At 49.5% G+C, this 14,997-nt stretch overlaps 1 protein-coding gene across 1 annotated transcript in view; it reads right to left on the bottom strand.

The window, feature by feature from the left end:
- LOC138551802 (zinc finger protein 271-like) overlaps positions 1 to 13,437 on the bottom strand; it is a 35,671-nt gene extending 22,234 nt beyond the window's left edge. The window contains exon 1 of the mRNA XM_069642504.1: positions 13,360 to 13,437. The gene's annotated coding sequence lies outside the window, so the exon portion shown is untranslated. The remainder of the gene's footprint in view (positions 1 to 13,359) is intronic.
- Between the last annotated feature and the right edge of the window lie 1,560 nt (positions 13,438 to 14,997).

The raw sequence follows: 14,997 nt of genomic DNA, 5'->3' as shown, positions 1-14,997 counted from the left end.
AAGTTTGCACTTACCGATCAGTCCAAGGGGAAAAAATCCACAGTTTTGTGCTACGCTGCAGAATCTCTGCAGCCCACCGTTTGGCCCCCACCACAGATTTGGCAACTTTGCAGTCAACAGGAGTGCCACGTTTATAAAAACAACCTCTGGTATGGTGAGGACCTTTGTGTGTTGGCTGTGCTTTAGTGGTGGTCGAGGGCAGCCCAGATATCTCCTGCACAGTTAGGCCAGAGACAACAGCACCATTGTGTGGTAGCCTTACCCCTGGGCCCCTTTGGGCTTCCAGCAGCTTGCAGCAAATAAGGAGATTAGACACAGACTGCATAGTAAATAAAGCTTCTTGTATTTAGATAGAAAATACACAGCATAGCGATGTATCAGATGATAAGCAGGAAACTACAGAAGGACAAGTGTCCCGGCAGCAGAAGTCACACAGAGCTCTCCTTCTGTGACCTCTCTCAGAGTGTAGTTTACATAGCCTGTCATCAGCAATTACTAAAATGTTATTGTCATTTCCCAATGGGGGGGGGGTGTTACTTGGCATAATATTTGCTGACATTTGGCAATATCTGTCAGCATCTCACTTGTGACCTTGTGACAAAGCCTTGCAGGGAGATGAGCTGGGTACATCTCGTTAGTATAAGCGGCATTCGCAGAAACCCTGCTGTTATCTACCATATCTGGGAAAAGAAGGACTGACGTGCTCCTGTGCCTTGTTACGGGGTCTGGGTCTAACCTGTCCCAGGAGAGGGGGTTGGGCATGTCTGTGGAGCCGAGTGCATAGGGAGGAAGAGGGAAAGGCAACATGGAGGGTCTAAGGCCTACCTGTATGCGAGAGCCTAATGTGGCATACCATAGCAAGCATAGCATAACAATTCTGCCACATCACCCGGCAGCAAAGTTATATCACTATTTTTAACACTTACATTATGACCGTTTTGAAAAAGTAAAACACAGGACGGATTTGCAAAAGCATGCTTTCAGGTCCTTGCTTATGCTCTTCGTGCATGTTTGCTGCAGTCCCGTCCAGCAGTTCGGGCTCTAGCCACAAGCAGAATTCTTTGCCCCATTCAAACCTATCCCGATTTTGAAAAACGTTACCACATAGCCGGTCCCTGGTGGCCATGCCCACTTTAACATTAGAAGGTTTAAACACCAAGCACACCTTATTTGTTGACGAATTAGTTTGTACTATGATGGACTATTTGTTAGTTGTAAGTGGTTTTATAGATTTTTACAGTGCAGAGGAGAAATGAGCAACCCTGGCAACTAGGTTGTGATACAATATTGGAAAAGAAAAGTTCCCAATTTGGGAACTCTCGTCCCCTGCACACTAAGGTCTGGAATCCGAGACTAATAACTTAAATGGTTTTGGTGGTTTATAGTACACATATTAGCAATGCTGGTTCATTATGAAACATTTAATTTCTATAATGCGTAGATTCAACTTCAACAAACAACAATTTTCATGTTTTCAAATTTTGACTCCTTAACTTGTTATAACAAGTATTTTCTTTTTATTCATGATGTGGAAACACGCCCAACGCGTTTCGAGTAGAAACTCTTCTTCAGGGGCATAAGTGATTCTATAGAAGAAATGCATATAAGGTACATTAAGTAAATTACTACTAAAACAATATCTCAAGATTTACTTAATTGCATGTTTCTTAAATTCAAGTGCTTATCAAGAAGCCCAATAATGTAGTGCGGTCATTCATGCTCAAGTCTCTGTTAATAATCAATTCATATATTCGATCTACCTAGAGACTTAAATCAATTGTAATCCAACTGTTTATATTTTAGTGCAGGCGTATATCATCAGAGGATTGGCTAACCTATTGGCAACAAAGTCTTGCAATCTTTGCCCAAATATTTGTACTTGTACTTCTAAAGACGGGCTATTGTACGTTATTGCTCTATTTAGTACAAAGAAAACGGTGTTTGATAACCTTGTGATGCGCAGTATGCGGTGTGATAGTTAGCCAATTAGAACCCCAGCGGGTGATAGCGTCAAGGCAGACGTCTGTTATCTTCAATTTGCTGAAAAAATATTTGAGCAGTAAATTGTCAAATGGTTGGGGGATTCACGCTGCTGAATGTCTAATTAGATAAATAGATAATCGTCTTACCCACTAGTCTATCAGCAGTATAATGAGTAGATGTCCAGCGGTTACTGTTCTTACAATTGTTAAACTTGCCAGGGGTTCTGTCAGTGTACAGAGTTCACAATCTTTTAATGGTTTGTTGCAAAAAATAAATAAATGTTTAAATTGGTTTGAAAACTTGAAATAAAATTATTCTTTGAAAATCTGGAAGACATGCCCCTGAGTAGTGAATCTCAAGACTTTTTTGAAATGAAGAACAAAAGCTGTTTCCATCCACAAGTGAACCATCCCGATCAACTTATTCAAATCCAAAACCACAAAATACCTGAGAAAATTGATGTCTGAAACATCAAAAGGTAAAAATATTCATAAACACCAGTTGAAAATCATAAAAGAACTAGCTGAAGACAATAAACTAACCATTAAACAAGCTCATAAAGGCGGAGCTCTGGTTCTGATGGACACAACAGTATATAATGCCGGATGTCTAAAATTACTTCATGTGAGGGAGAATTCTCTCTTTAGGCTGAATTTCCTAACCTAGTGAGTCCCCCAGCAGCTTTGCTGGATTTCTGGAGTTTGTTTTTTTTCCTCCTGCCAAGAGTGAGACTCTTTTCCTCCCACTCTTGGACATGATTTATGGTGTTCCTTTGACTGGTAATGTGTTTTATGGGCTAAGGGGTCCTTTACTCCATAGGGCTTCATGTGTTTTTGTGATGTGTGTTACACCGCACCCTCCGTGCAGTAACACAGGGGTGTCATAGTGACACCCCACCATAGACTCCATACCCTGGGACTGACTATTGTCTCCCAGGGCATGTAAAGTCACCATTGGCTTTACTAGTCCCAAATTATTAACAGAAACCAGTACGACCCATCATATTGTGGACGTACTGGTTGGGGTAATTCGATTGCCCCGGGGTCTGTTAGTCGAGGGGGCACATCTCCGTCCCCCCTGATCGAGTTTTGGCTGGTGGCAGTGGAAACTACTTTTTATATTCGACCGCAAATATTTTCCTATGGGATTTTCCCATTGTTCGACGCTACCAACTTTAATTATTTAATTCTCATAGCCTCGAACATACCGCCGGTTTATTTATTTAATATTAATTCGCCAGTTGGTATTTTTTGCCAGGACTTGATTCTAAAATGGCGTTTGTGTTCTCTTCTGTGACTCCAACCCAAGTCGAGCCCTTTGTTCCACTTTTTGGCGGGCTTCTCCACAGAAGCCTCCAAAAGTGGTGCCACTCTGTCTGGGTACCACAGGGGGTGTGGGAGGGGGTTTAGGCACCCTGGACTGAGTTACCCTGGTAACTCAAATCGCACTCTTGTGTGATTGGCCCAAGTGGTGAGCTGGCCGGCTCACCACTTAGCATGTTTGATTGACAGATAAGCTGAGTGAATGGGGGTATGCTGCATAAAAGCAGGGCTTTGGGGACTGGAACTTCAGAACTCGCCACAGGACCTGAGAATCCGACCAGGGAGAAGCTGAGCCGACCTACCACGACGACACCACCAGTGGAGCCCTGCGGAACCGACTCACCACTTCCCGACGACAGAGAAGATCTCCCGGCTGGAGAGGCTTCTTCCCCTGACTGGTGGGCACAACCAGTTTTACCTTCTTTCTTCGCACTTCAGACCGGTTTGTGGTCGAACTGCCCGTGCCAAGCACCCCGGCAGCCGGATAGCCACTCACCACTGAACCGCGAATCCACGGACCGCTCCTTGTACCTGAGAAACTCCGCGGCTGGTTTCTTCCATGGCAGTGCAACTGACTCCTGTCTTCCTCCACAACGAGATCCTCTCTTCCCCCGGACGAAGCACCGACTTGCATCCGCTGCCAGGAACAACTGCCTCCGCTGGAGTCTTCTCACCACTTTAAGGTACCGTGTCCGCCAGGCCTCCCTTTCTAAAGATTGCTACAAGGTAATAATAACCCCTTAACCTTCTGGACTGGGCTGGCCGCCTTGACCCTCTAACTGGTCCCTTTCTTTGGTCCAACTCCTTTTTGAACCTTTACAAGACTTTTGTGCACTGCAACCGTGTGACCTTGGACACATTTCGTTTTGATCCTCTGAAAGTGGATCCGGCCTCTTGAACTCGAACTTCACGGTTTTACTTTGCCTTCTTCCCTTGTTATGTTCTTGTAAAAGTGTTGGGATCTGTTTCAACTTGTTCTCTGCTTTTCTCTCCCTTTTTTAAACAAACTATTAGAGTGCCATCTACGTTAAGCGCTCACCGCTGTCTGAAAATAAGTGGGGCTTTACTTAAGACTTGTCTAATATTCTTTTAAGGGAGTGTATATCTTTTAGTGACCGTGTTTTTGAATTGCTTACTATTAGTGCCTGTGTGTTTTTCTAGATGTGTTTTTTAAATAAATAATTATATCTCTTTTACACCAAGCCCTGGTCAGTGTTTACTTGCTCTATTGTGTTCTCTTGACCTATTGTGAATACTCTGTATACTGCCTAACTCTTCTTGAGGGAAGTCTGACTGCTCAGCCACAGCTACCAGGTGAATCTGTGTGGTACAGACTGCTACCAAGTGGGTTTACTGCCAAACACTTGTAGTCTTAAATCTTTTGCAGTGGTCCCAGAGGGAACTGCACAGGTTTCTGCCTAACACTTAACGATCGGCAGACTTACTTACCTTAGGACAATGACCCCATTAACATGATTAAAGATTTAATCAAACACGTGATTGTCAAAGCCAGTTCACTAGACTGGATATCAGAAAAAAAACTTCATAATTCTTGAACAACAAATTTCCAGTGACATCAGTTTTTTACGGCTTACCCAAAATACACAAGAATACAACAGATCCACCTTTTCGGCCCATAATAGCAGGCACCAACAGCATCTTCCAGCCACTAGCTGTATATCTGAACACAGCCTTGCAAGCCTTGGTACAGAAGATACCAACCTCCCTAAAGGACATGACACACTTTATACAAACCCTCAAATCTCTGACAATTGACTCTCCAAACTCATTACTATTCACTATGGATGTCAGCAGTTTGTATACATCGATACCCCATGATGAAGGTACCACAGCCTTGGCATGGTTCATACTAAGAGCAGAAGGAATTTCCATACACAAGACTTTTGCTATAGAACTAATTAACATCATCCCGTACAATAACTACTTTCGTTCCAATGGCCATTTTACCTACAAATCTCAGGGACCTCAATGGGCTCAGCAGTAGCCCCTCGTATGCCAACATCTTTATGTACTACTTTGAGAACACCTTTGTCTTGGAACATCATCATTGGAGAAATAAACTCAAAAAATGGCTTAGATATATAGACAACGTTTTTGGTATTTGGAGTGAAACAGAAGCTGAATTGCTACAATTTTGGGAATATATCAACCAATGTAATGAAAGAATTGAATTCACCATCGAAATCGGGAAACCCAAAATCAACTTCCTGGATTAACTATCGAACTAACAGAGACTGGGATTAACACTACCATCTTTAGAAAACCCACAGATGTAAACAGCTCTCTCAACTACAATAGCTTTCATCCAAAATATTTGAAAGAGAATCTACCATACAGTCAATTATTGAGATTAAAAAGAATTACATCAGATGCAGAAAGATTACAGGATGAATACGAGACAATGAAAGCAAGGATCTTAAATAGAGGTATCCCGGCCAAAATCCTTGATAAAGCTATACTCAGAACTGGAGAACAGAACCGAGAGGATCTATGTCATGCACCAGCCCTGGAGAATTGCTAGTCGTTGGAGATACTACTAAGATGGCGGTCTGTTACATTCTATCGGTCTAGTTTATTCCAACATGACCAACGTATTCTATAACTAGCGGGCCATAGCAACGCTCAGCGCGTTGTATCGTTTTCGTTACGTGCCCAGCCAGTCGCTCTCAGCGTCTAGCTTTCCATCATAGCCTTTTGTTTTCATTCAGGTCCTTTGCTTACCTACCTACTTTCCCTGCACTAGTGGCGTTTTCAGGTTTTCAGGTAAGGTGATTAGGGTCTTATCTTCTGTTCTTTCTTACACGACGCGTACTACCAAGCGTTTTCCATGCAAGTATTTTTCCCATCTTTTTCACTCAGTCGGCGCTTCAGCGTTAGCATTTTGCTGTGAGCGTTTTCGGCTGTTCATACTTTTCTGTCCATTTCCTTACCTCTTTCTTTCCACCTTCCTTTCTTCTGTTGTTCCGTTCGTAACGCCTCTCCGGTGTTCCGACGGACCGAGACCTCCCTTCAATTACAACTCAGCCCATAAGACATCGAGACCGCACAACACTGGAGGTGGTATCCTGGTCTCACCGCCTTTCTCAGGGAACGAGTTGAGCAAGGTGTGGACATTCCTCCTACGTGTCCGGAGTTACGCTGCTGCAGGAATCAAAATCTCCATATAATTGCAGGACATCAGTATTCCACGGACACCTGAATACTGATCGGGGTTTTTTTGCCAGGAGGCTTTTTTCCCCATTCTTTAGGGCGTGCTCCTCGGGTATTCCCTTGATCTGTTATCAGCCAGATCACAGAGGCTACCGAGGGAGCACGTCCATACGAAGGAGAAAAGGTCAAGAAGAAGAAGGCTGTAATCAGGACGGAAGAAGTACAGGAGAAGACAGGTGAGGAGGAGTTGGGGAAGGCTGAGACAGATCGTGACAATCTACTTGGAGAGAAAGCAGTGAAGGACAAGTCAAACTTGATTTACACACTTAAGTATTCTAGCCAAAGCTTTCAAATTAAAAGGATCATCAACAAAAATTGGGACATGATAAAATCTGACCCAAACCTCAATCAACTTTTCCCCCAGCCACCGATGTTGGTATATAAAAGAGGAAACAATCTACGTGCCAAACTAATTAAAGCTGAGAAACCGAAAAAAACACTACAAAGAAATCTCAGTAAACAAAAATTTTACACATTTCCATCTTTAAACTGCCAACAATGTTCTAATGTGATCAAAGGAGATCATATATTCGACAACCAAACACTGGAAAGAAGATCCCCTTAAAAAAGTATGCAACCTGTGACACCAAGAACGTGATATACACCATACGCTGTCCTTGTGGCAAATATTATGTGGGGAAAACTGCAAAGAGAGCCAAAGATCGCTGGACCAAACACAAGTCTCAGATCAGAAATTGTAACATAAAATCACCAGTGTTCCGCCACTTTAGGAACAATCACCACAATGGGCCTCATTACGAGGCTGGCGGGGCTGCCGCCGGTATCCATTTTTTTGCGGCACTCGCGAATGGGCAATTACCAGGTCATGCCGAGTTTGACAGACCCGGTAATTGCCCATTCGCGGGTGCCGGTAATAAGGGACTCCCCATCCCCATTCGGCCCCAAAGGGCTCAATGGGAATGGGGAGGGTGGTAGCACCGGTACCGTTAATAACGGTAACCGGTATTACCATCAAGTTCTGCTCGCGGGTGCCGGTACGGCCACCTGGTCAGACCAGGTGGCTGCAAGGGCACCCTTTAGCAGAACTCGTAGTATGGTGGTATGGTAACAATGGTGCCGGTAGCAATACCGGCGCCGTTGTTGCCTTACCGCTATACTCGTGAGGCACATTATCTCGCAAATGAGAGTAGCCATTCTAGAAGTGGTACATCCTCTATCAAGAGGAGGTAACTTACCTAAACTATTGGCAGAATGCAAATTGTTCTGGATCCACAGGTTGGATGCCATGACACCTCTAGGTCTAAATGAGACTACTATTTAGGTCAATTTTTGTAATTTTACCCAAAAATCCCCTGTTTTTCACCCAGGTTCTAACACTCCTTATATCCCTCATGTTCCACGTTTTCAAACTGGTTTCAACTCTGTTCAATGCAGTTTTAAGTTTACAGACCTGTTACTTACAAATGTAATGTTGTTTACTTTATTAGATTTCATTTATTTATTTATTGCAATGATCCACTAACAGATTGTGAACCCTGTACAGAGACAGAAACACTGGCAAGTTTAACAATTGTAATAACATCTACTCATTAGAACTGCTGATAGACTAGTGGGTCAAAATATTCCTAAACACCAGTTGAAAAATACTTAACGACCACAGCTCTCTCCCATCCACTTGTATGTCACCCGTTATGTCATGTCCAGGCACCCCAGTAACCCAGTAACCTCCCCGCGACCAGAGCTCTCCCCCACCCACTTGTATGTCACCTGTTATGTCATGTCCAGGCACCCCGGTAGCCCCCCGCGACCAGAGCTCTCCCCCATCCACTTGTATGTCACCCGTTATGTCATGTCCAGGCACCCCAGTAACCCAGTAACCTCCCCGCGACCAGAGCTCTCCCCCATCCACTTACACGCCACCTGTTATGTCATGGCCAGGTGCCCCAGTAACCCCCCCGCAACCATAGCTCTCCCCCACCCACTTGTATGTCACCTGTTATGTCATGTCCAGGCGCCCCAGTAACCCCCCTGGACCACAGCTCTCCCCTATCCACATATATGTCACCTGTTACGTCACGTCCAGGCTCCCCTATGCCTATGGGCTCCTGTCCTTGCGCCATAGAAATAAAATAAATAAAAGCATGTTCCTTTTACAAACTGCACTATTAAATAGAATCTGCGGCTCCTGCCAACAAAGAATCACACAGCCCAGAGTGTCATCACGAGGCACTATCGCCCCTTTGATGTCATGCGATAAGCAGCCGATGTGAGTCACTGATTAATATCATTTTGTGAAAACTGAAATTGGCACAGAGAATTCATCCTACTCTTGGAAAACAGTGCAAAGTGTTAAACATGTGCAGTCCCTTATTTTTTAAACCACTATCAGTCCTATGTGTAATGTGACAGGGAAAGGGTGTTTTAACATTGTAGCTTTAGTGAAGGTTACATATGCAAACCAATTATTCACAGCTGCAGACCATCTCGTTTTGAAGTGTCTCGTTTCATTTAAATACATGTATTTGTGAAACTCGCTGTCTGTGTGTTGCCCAGAATTGTGGGGCGGGACCGTATATCAGGGGACACGAGAGCAGGCATGTTACACTATCTGAACTTGTAGATTAACACGAAAGACCAATAATTCTACCTGTACTTTGTGCAATATCTATATAAAGCACAGCAGGGGGTATTCAGTCCCACGCATAAAACCCCTCCCCTACATCTGAGCTTCAGTACCAGGGCTGCAGGAAAGGGGGCCTTCCTGTGCACTGCAGCCTCTGGGTGTCTACAGAGAACATCTGGGGTTATAAAGCGAAGTTCTAGATGTGCTCTGGTGTGTATGAGAATTCTCTGGGGGTTTACAGGAAGACCTGGGAGTGCACAGGAAATCTCTGTGGGGAAGCTCCAGGTGTCTACATGGAAGGTCTGATATTGGGCCTCAGGAGTATGGCAGTAAGGCGACAACGGCTCGGGTATCGCTAGCGGCACCATTGGTACCGTACTGCCATACTAGGGGATTTGCTCGTGGGTGCCCTTGCAGCCACCAGGTCTGACCAGGTGGCCGTACCGGCACCCGCGAGCAGAACATGATGGTAGCAACGGTACCGTCATAAACGGTACCGTTGCTACCATCCTCCCGATTCCCATTGAGCCCTATGGGAATGGGGACGTACCGGTGCCGGCACCCAAGCAAGGGGAATTACCGGGTCTGCTGAGGTCGGAATGGGGCGGTGATTCCCCTTTTGCGGGTGCCGGAGCCGGATGCGAGTTTGGGGGTAGCCTTGCCGGTAAAACCGGCAAGGCTACCTCCAACCTCGCAATGAGGCCCATTTGTACTTTGACGCTCTGGAGGTGTAGTAATGACACTCATGGTGTGCTCCGGGAAGCTCTACAGTGTACAGGGAAGCTCTGGGGTGTGCAGGGAAGCTCCGGGGTGTGTAGGGAAGCTCCGGGGTGTGCAGGGAAGCTCCGGGGTGTGCAGGGAAGTGCTTGGTGTGCAGGGAATCTCTGGGGTGTGTATGGAAGTTCCGGGAAGCTCCTGGGTGTGCAGGGAAGCTCCGGGGTGTGCAGGGAAGCTCCGGGGTGTGCAGGGAAGTGCTTGGTGTGCAGGGAATCTCTGGGGTGTGTATGGAAGTTCCGGGAAGCTCCTGGGTGTGCAGGGAAGCTCCGGGGTGTGCAGGGAAGCTCCGGGGTGTGTAGGGAAGCTCTACAGTGTACAGGGAAGCTCTGGGGTGTGCAGGGAAGCTCTGGGGTGTGCAGGGAAGCTCCGGGGTGTGTAGGGAAGCTCCGGGAAGCTCCGGGGTGTGCAGGGAAGCTCCGGGGTGTGCAGGGAAGCTCTGGATATGTGCCTGGAAGTTCTAGGGTGTAGAGGCAAGCTGTAGGGTGTATAGGGAAGCTCTAGATGTGGACAACAAATCTCGGGAGTGTATGAGGATACTCTGAGGCTGACGGTCCGGGGAAGTGGCAATGAAGCTCTAGGTGTAAACAGGGAAGTTCTGACGACATAACGTGTAGCTCTGCATGTAGTAGTAATGTAGCTCTAGATGTCTACAGGGAAGCTCTGGGTGTGGTAGGGAAGCTCTGGGTGTCTACAGGGAAGCTCTGGGTGTGGTAGGGAAGCTCTGGGTGTGGTAGGGAAGCTCTGGGTGTCTACATGGGAGCTCTGGTGTGCAGGGAAGCTATGACATTGCACTGGGATGCTCTGGAGGTGAAGTAATGACACTCATGGTGTGCTCTGGAAAGCGCTGCAGTGTACAAAGAAGCTCTGGGGCGTACAGGGAAAATCTGGTGTGAGCAGGGAAGCTGTGGGTGAGGTAGGGAAGCTCTAGGTGTCTACAGGGAAGTTCTATGTATATGAAGGGAAGCTCTAAATGTCTACACAGAAGCTCTGGGTGTGGTAGGGAAGCTCTAGATGTCTACAGGGAAGCTCTGGGTGGGGTAGGGAAGCTCGAGATGTCTACAGGGAAGCTGTGGGTGTGGGAGGGAAGCTCTAGGTGTCTACAGGGAAGCTCTATGTATATGAAGGGAAGCTCTAGGTGTCTACACGGAAGCTCTGGGTGGGGTAGGGAAGCTCTGAGTGTAGTTGTGTAATGTAGCTCTAGATGTCTACAGGGAAGCTGTGGGTGTGGTAGGGAAGCTCTAGGTGTCTACAGGGAAGTTCTATGTATATGAAGGGAAGCTCTAGGTGTCTACAGGGAAGCTGTGGGTGGGGTAGGGAAGCTCTGGGTGTAGTAGTGTAATGTATCTCTAGATGTCTACAGGAAGCTGTGGGTGTGGTAGGGAAGCTCTAGATGACTACAGGGAAGCTGTGAGTGGGGTAGGGAAGCTCTAGATGTCTACAGGGAAGCTGTGGGTGGGGTAGGGAAGATCTCTACAGGGAAGCTCTGGTGGGGTAGGGAAGCTCTAGATCTCTACAGGGGAGCTCTGGGTGTGGTAGGGTAGCTCTAGATGTCTACAGGGAAGCTGTGGGTGTGGTAGGGTAGCTCTAGGTGTCTACAGGGAAGCTCTGGGTGTGGTAGGGAAGCTCTAGGTGTCTACACGGAAGCTCTGGGTGTATTATTGTAATGTAGCTCTAGATGTCTACAGGGAAGCTGTGGGTGGGGTAGGGAAGATCTCTACAGGGAAGCTCTGGTGGGTTAGGGAAGCTCTAGATGTCTACATGGAAGCTCTGGGTGTGGTAGGAAAGCTCTAGGTGTCTACACGGAAGCTCTGGTGGGGTAGGGAAGCTCTAGATCTCTACAGGGGAGCTCTGGGTGTGGTAGGGAAGCTCTAGGTGTCTACAGGGAAGCTCTGGGTGTAGTAGGGAAGCTCTAGGTGTCTACACGGTAGCTCTGGGTGTAGTAGTGTAATGTAGCTCTAGATGTCTACAGGGAAGCTGTGGGTGGGGTAGGGAAGATCTCTACAGGGAAGCTCTGGTGGGGTAGGGAAGCTCTAGTTGTCTACATGGAAGCTCTGGGTGTGGTAGGAAAGCTCTAGGTGTCTACACGGAAGCTCTGGTGGGGTAGGGAAGCTCTAGATCTCTACAGGGAAGCTGTGGGTGGGGTAGGGAAGCTCTAGGTGTCTACAGGGAAGCTCTATGTATATAAAGGGAAGCTGTGTGGGTGCCTGGGCAAGCACTGTGGTGTACGGGGAAGCTGTATGTGCTTGAAGGGAAGCTCTGGGGCTTATGCATGGATGGACGCGCTCTGGTTGTCCAGGGAAGCTTGGAGTTTTACTGTGAAGCTCTGGGGTGTACAGGAAGTGGGCTGCGCAGGCAAGCTCGAGGGGTGTGCGTGGTAGTGCAGGGGAGACCCTGGGGTGTGCATGGAAGCTCTTGGGGTGCACAGGGCAGTGGGGTGTGCAGGGAAGCTCTGGGGGTGTGCAGGGAAGCTCTGGGAAGCTCTGGGGTGTGCAGGGAAGCTCTGAGGTGTGCAGGGAAGCTCTGAGGTGTACAGGAAGTGGGCTGCGCAGGCAAGCTCGAGGGGTGTGCTTGGTAGTGCAGGGGAGACCCTGGGGTGTGCATGGAAGCTCTTGGGGTGCACAGGGCAGTGGGGTGCAGAGGGAAGCTCTGGGGTGTGCAGGGAAGCTCTAGATGTCTACAGGGAAGCTGTGGGTGTGGTAGGGTAGCTCTAGGTGTCTACAGGGAAGCTATGGGTGTGGTAGGGTAGCTCTAGGTGTCTACAGGGAAGCTGTGGGTGTGGTAGGGTAGCTCTAGGTGTCTACAGGGAAGCTCTGGGTGTGGTAGGGAAGCTCTAGGTGTCTACACGGAAGCTCTGGGGGTAGTAGTGTAATGTAGCTCTAGATGTCTACAGGGAAGCTGTGGGTGGGGTAGGGAAGATCTCTACAGGGAAGCTGTGGGTGGGGTAGGGAAGATCTCTACAGGGAAGCTCTGGTGGGGTAGGGAAGCTCTAGATCTCTACAGGGGAGCTCTGGGTGTGGTAGGAAAGCTCTAGGTGTCTACAGGGAAGCTCTGAGGTGTGCAGGGAAGCTCTGGGGTGTACAGGAAGTGGGCTGCGCAGGCAAGCTCGAGGGGTGTGCGTGGTAGTGCAGGGGAGACCCTGGGGTGTGCATGGAAGCTCTTGGGGTGCACAGGGCAGTCGGGTGCAGAGGGAAGCTCTGGGGTGTGCAGGGAAGCTCTGGGGGTGTGCAGGGAAGCTCTGGGTTGTAAAGTGAAGATCTAGGCATGCACATGGAAGTTCTGTGGTAGTGCAGGGGAGACCCTGGGGTGTGCATGGAAGCTCTTGGGGTGCACAGGGCAGTGGGGTGCAGAGGGAAGCTCTGGGGGTGTGGAGGGCAGATCCCGGGGTCTCCAGGGAAGCTCTTGTTGTATGAAGGCAAGTACAGGACACCAGGGAAGGAAACACAGAACATGGGGGGCACTTACCCGGCCTCTTTTCCCGGGGACAGCACAGCATCCATCGCCTCGCAGTGCGCATGCGCATGCGCAGGGACTACCTTAACTTCGCAGTGCGCATGCGCATAGTGGAGGCCACACTCTGCGCATGCGCCGTCCCCCGGGGTCGCGACCTTTACGAGGGTCAGCGTGAAAAGTTTTAGTGAAAAGTTTTCACGCTGGACTGGAGACGCGATTGTATTAATAATAAGGATTGGAGCACCCCACCGCCCCCCCCACGTGTCTCGGGCCTCTCAAAGTCTAAAATGAATGCGCTGCTTAGATGCTGCCCCCCCCACCCCCGCACGCGGCTCTAAACATACTACATTTTCCGATAAAACTACCGTACACAATAACTTAAAACGACATTAATGTTTTTTTTTTTTCCCCATTATTAGCATGTGCCGGGAAACCCGGAGACCCAGAGAAGAGCGTAAAAACTCCGAGACTAGGCAGGTATGGTGGGCAGCAGTTACGGCAGCTCCAGGGGTGGGACCCTCAGCAGCTCCAGGGGTGGGACCCTCGGGAGTTCCAGGGGTGTGACCCTGGGCAGCTCCATTGGTGTGTGTGACCCTGGGCAGCTCCAGGGGTGTGTGTGACCCTGGGCAGCTCCAGGGGTGTGTGTGACCCTGGGCGGCTCCAGGGGTCTGACCCTGGGCAGCTCCAGTGGTGTGTGTGACCCTGGGCAGCTCCAGGGGTGTGACCCTGGGCAGCTCCAGTGATGTGACCTAGGGCAGCTCCAGGGGTGTGACCCTGGGCAGCTCCAGGGGTGGGACCCTCGGGAGTTCCAGGGGTGGGACCCTCGGCAGCTCCAGGGGTGTGACCCTGGGCAGCTCCAGGGGTGTGTGTGACCCTGGGCAGCTCCAGGGGTGTGTGTGACCCTGGGCAGCTCCAGGGGTGTGTGTGACCCTGGGCGGCTCCAGGGGTCTGACCCTGGGCGGCTCCAGTGGTGTGTGTGACCCTGGGCAGCTCCAGGGGTGTGACCCTGGGCAGCTCCAGTGATGTGACCTAGGGCAGCTCCAGGGGTGTGACCCTGGGCAGCTCCAGGGGTGGGACCCTCGGGAGTTCCAGGGGTGGGACCCTCGGCAGCTCCAGGGGTGTGACCCTGGGCAGCTCCATTGGTGTGTGTGACCCTGGGCAGCTCCAGGGGTGTGACCCTGTGCAGCTCCAGGGGTGTGTGTGACCCTGGGCAGCTCCAGGGGTGTGTGTGACCCTGGGCAGCTCCAGGGGTGTGTGTGACCCTGGGCGGCTCCAGGGGTCTGACCCTGGGCAGCTCCAGTGATGTGACCTAGGGCAGCTCCAGGGGTGTGACCCTGGGCAGCTCCAGGTGTGACCCTGGGCAGCTCCAGGGGTGTGACCCTGGGCAGCTCCAGGGGTGTGACCCTGCGCAGCTCCAGTGGTGTGTGTGACCCTGGGCAGCTCCAGGGGTGTGACCCTGGGCAGCTCCAGGGGTGTGACCCTGGGCAGCTCCAGGGGTGTGACCCTGGGCAGCTCCAGGGGTGTGTGTGACCCTGGGCAGCTCCAGTGGTGTGTGTGACCCTGGGCAGCTCCAGTGGTGTGTGTGACCCTGGGCAGCTCCAGGGGTGTGACCCTGGGCAGCTCCAGAGGTGTGTGTGACCCTGGGCAGCT

Source organism: Ambystoma mexicanum, chromosome 1q (genome assembly GCF_040938575.1).
Source record: "Ambystoma mexicanum isolate Mex_15411 chromosome 1q, UKY_AmexF1_1, whole genome shotgun sequence".
In the NCBI taxonomy this organism is placed as follows: domain Eukaryota; kingdom Metazoa; phylum Chordata; class Amphibia; order Caudata; family Ambystomatidae; genus Ambystoma; species Ambystoma mexicanum.
The sequence above is the reverse complement of the archived record's forward strand: the minus strand, read 5'-3'. Positions and strand labels throughout refer to the sequence as shown.